Raw genomic sequence first — 3,778 nt, forward strand, 5'->3', positions numbered from 1 at the left:
CAGGCTTGAGGGTCATAAAGTCAAAATCGCACTTATTAGTATAGTTTTTCAAGAAACACTGAGACTACCAAAGAGAAGTCTTCTTCAATATCTTTTTATTTTTTTTACTGAAACTGAAAAATCATTGTCTACTGCAGAGAATCTCCATACAAAATTCATAGATCTTCAACACTAGAGAGTCCTTTTGCAATTTTAGATGATTTGTTTTAAAAACGCAATCCCTAACAACTTCGAGTGGCAATTGCTTTGGCTAATGTAGGCATTGTGAAAGAGTCTTAAGCCACATCTGTTACAAATATCTTGTGAAGATAAACCAGAATTCGGGGAGTTCCAATCATCTCATTTGCCCGATATGCTTACCAGTGAAGGTGAAGAAGTTGACGATTCAGAAATATCTATCAGTCGAAGGAGGTCTTGAGATAATGAAACATGCTTATACTTGCATACTTCAGAGTTGGTAATCTAAGATTGACACATTTGAGTTTGGGATTAAGAATTGGAGGATAATCACTTCCTGGCCTTTTGGCTAAGATCAAGTTCTTATGAGTTTAAGATCTGATACATCCAAGGATAATATATTAAGTGGATTTCTGGAACAAGGAGTTGGAAGAGGAGCCTGCTCCAGCCACCCGTTGCATGGACCTGGCATTGCAATACTTCCAGGAACGGGGCACCCCCCTCAGGGACAATGGTAGCAGTGCAAATGGCAGCTGGTTCTAGCTTTTGCAGTAGTCCCATGGAGCATGCACAGGGGAGGTCCAGTGGTTTGCCGGTGGTCTAGCAGCAGGAGCCCAGCAGGAAGCCAAGTAGCCCGGAGCTCCAAAGACCTACCTTCTACTAGGGAATGCATGTGTCTATCGTTATGCGTGAGCTGACCTATGTGCATGTGTCCTTCAGGATCAGCCTCGCCACACCCCAGGAAAGTCCCAGCCTCTCCCTCCCTCTGTCTCCACTGTGTCACTCCCCTGCCCCTCCCCCATCCCCCCCCCAAAAAAACAAAGAATTGGAAGATAGATGTTGGATAGCAGATGACAGAGGAAGGAACAATTAAATGTATTGGTCAGGCCATCCTTTGTTGTTAGTTTAAGAGACTTCAACCAGGCTCAATTCAACCTTGTTAGTTACTGTATTATCTAGTACAGGATCATAATACCTAGAAAATTGCCATGTATGTTATCAGAAATATGACCCAGGAAGTAAAATTGTATCTCTTTTTTGTGAAACAAACCTACCTTTAATTCCTCATCATTCATAAGGTTCTAAGACAACAATGTGCATTATTTAAGCAATTAGACTCAAGAATTATATTTATTGCTACAAATAAATCTGTGGTCTAATATAGACACACTAGTACTGTTTGCATACAGGGATACATGGAAATACTTATTTCTACCTCTTAAGTAATGGGAACTGGCATTGGAGAAACTCTAAAATTAAAAGTTAATGAATCAGGGGTGCCTGGGTGGCTCAGTCGGTTAGGCATCTGACTCTTGATTTCTGCTCAGATCATGATCTCAGAGGGATGAGATCGAGCCCTGTGTAGGGCTCCACTCTGAGAATGGAGACCACTTGGGATTCTCTCTCCTACTCTCTTTGTCCCTCCCCCCATGCACATGCACACACTCTCTCTCACCTAAAAAGTTATTGGATCCAATTAAAATACTCAAAGCATTTTAACAGGTAAAATGAATTCCAAGCCATCAAGATTAGATAAGAAATGGAGTGCATCCATTAATTCACCTATAGGAAGAATGTGTAGACAGGAAAGTACTCCTGGGCTCCTGAACCAAAGGAAAGGAATCACAAAAGCAAATCGGCAATGTCCATTCAAACAGAGCAAGTTTTTAAGCAAAGAAAAGTTAGGTCTTAATTTCAGGAAAGACTACATTTTGAAAAGCTCACTTGGTCAGTCCAAGGCCATAACTAGTAAGATCACCCTGATGCCAGATACTTCCCTACTGTAATAATGATGAATATATCAGAAAATTCCATTCAGCCATTCACTCATTCATTTATTTAGCTTCTACTGAGTGCCAATGAAATGCTGACACAGGACAAGAGGCTGACAAAACAATGACGAGATGCACAGAAAGGACTCACATTCGTTAGTTTTCACCATAATATGAAGGATAAGCAACAGTAGAATATTCACAGCTAGAACATAATTCAAATAGTGATAAGTTCTATAAAGAAAATGTTTAGGAGATTATTTTAAAAATTAAGAAACGGGATCAGGGAGGTTTGGAGACATTTCCCAAATCATCATACGGTTCTAAATTAATGTGCTGAATTGTGATCCCAGGCATTCTGATTCCAGAGCCCACCTTCCTAAACCACAGATTATGTCAGCAAAACCAACATGCAGAGAATACAACTTTAGCCTGTTTTTAGATAGATCTTTTATTTTCAAATGAATCCTTGCTATCAGGCCAGCTCTTCCAGGATTGCCTCGTCTCTGTTCCTTTACCCTCATCATTCACTGAATTTTCTTTCCCACAGGCAAATCTTCAAATCCAGAATCAGATTCTCCTGCTCTGGCTATGCCAGTTCATGATTCAGCTTGACACTAACATATGGAAAATCCATACCGAAGGGCTCAGATTCAAAGCATATTCTCTATAGTGGTTTTATCTCTGCGTTCTCATCCCAACATTATAAAGGCTTGAGGAAGGCCCGTTGTACATGGGATTGAGTAAAAACAGTGTATTCCCCAAAATGCAACAAAACCCATTGCTTCTTGTTCCATGTGTGGAATTCTGATACTAAAATAATTCTTTGGAAAACTCAAAGGAAAAGCAGCCCATTAAGTTTCTAAAAAAAGGACAGTCCTTTCTAGATTCACTGAAGTCTGATGTATGACAAGTTTCATTTCAAACATGCTTGAAAAACATGATGTAACTCTGACAAGTCAGACTTTGTAACTTGGCAGAGGCAAAGTTTTTTGAAATGTATTTATGTATGTGTTGGGTGTAAACTGTTATTGTACTGGAAAACTTCTTGAAAGGGATTTTTATAAGTCTCATCTTGTCTTTCTCAAGTGGATGTTAAAAATAGAGAGTTTATTGGCAACTATTTTTCCTTGTGTTAGAGAAGGATTAGCTTAATCCTGGTGAAATATCTTAACACTTCACTATATTCAATTTTATACAACTAAACTTTCATTAGGCATAATGCTAAAATAACTGCATCTATCGTAAGTGATTCAAAATTTATACATTTGTCAGGTTTGTTTTTACAGACCTCTGACACTTAAACACTATGCTCTAAGTGAGGTAGCATTTTGCTTTCCTACCTACACCTGAATTATTTTAATTTGGAGTAGTGTTTATTTCTTTTGTTTTTTTCTGTGAAATGTTAGAGGCTTCCTCTGTGTATTTAATACAGCATGATAGAATTCATCAAACAAACATCCTACTCTTCAGTACAGTGTACAATGTACAAAGCTATTTGAGACTCTCCTTTTAAAATAACCCCATATAGATTTAAGAATTTTGTGTAGATCCGAGAGCTCTTCTCCTTTTCAATTATAAAAAGTCCAATTTTGACATTTTCCCCCTCACTGGCACATTCTGGGCCAGTCCAAAGCCAAGTTAAATACATAAAATGTGTCCTAATTCCCGATCAACACATTTAGCTTCCTTTTTTTTTCCTTTTCTTTCTTTTTTTTTTTTTTTTCTTCTCTGGTGTTTAAATAATCTGCCTTTGTTTCCTGATAGAACAACTTGCATTCCCTCTCACAGAAGCATTTGTCTTCCAAGCCTTATCTCTACTATTACAA

At 38.3% G+C, this 3,778-nt stretch overlaps 1 pseudogene; it reads left to right on the forward strand.

The window, feature by feature from the left end:
• The first annotated feature begins 506 nt into the window (after positions 1–506).
• On the forward strand, positions 507–679 carry LOC112908371 (U2 spliceosomal RNA; annotated as a pseudogene).
• The last annotated feature ends 3,099 nt before the right edge of the window (positions 680–3,778 follow it).

This window comes from Vulpes vulpes, chromosome 2 (assembly GCF_048418805.1).
Source record: "Vulpes vulpes isolate BD-2025 chromosome 2, VulVul3, whole genome shotgun sequence".
Lineage (NCBI taxonomy): Eukaryota > Metazoa > Chordata > Mammalia > Carnivora > Canidae > Vulpes > Vulpes vulpes.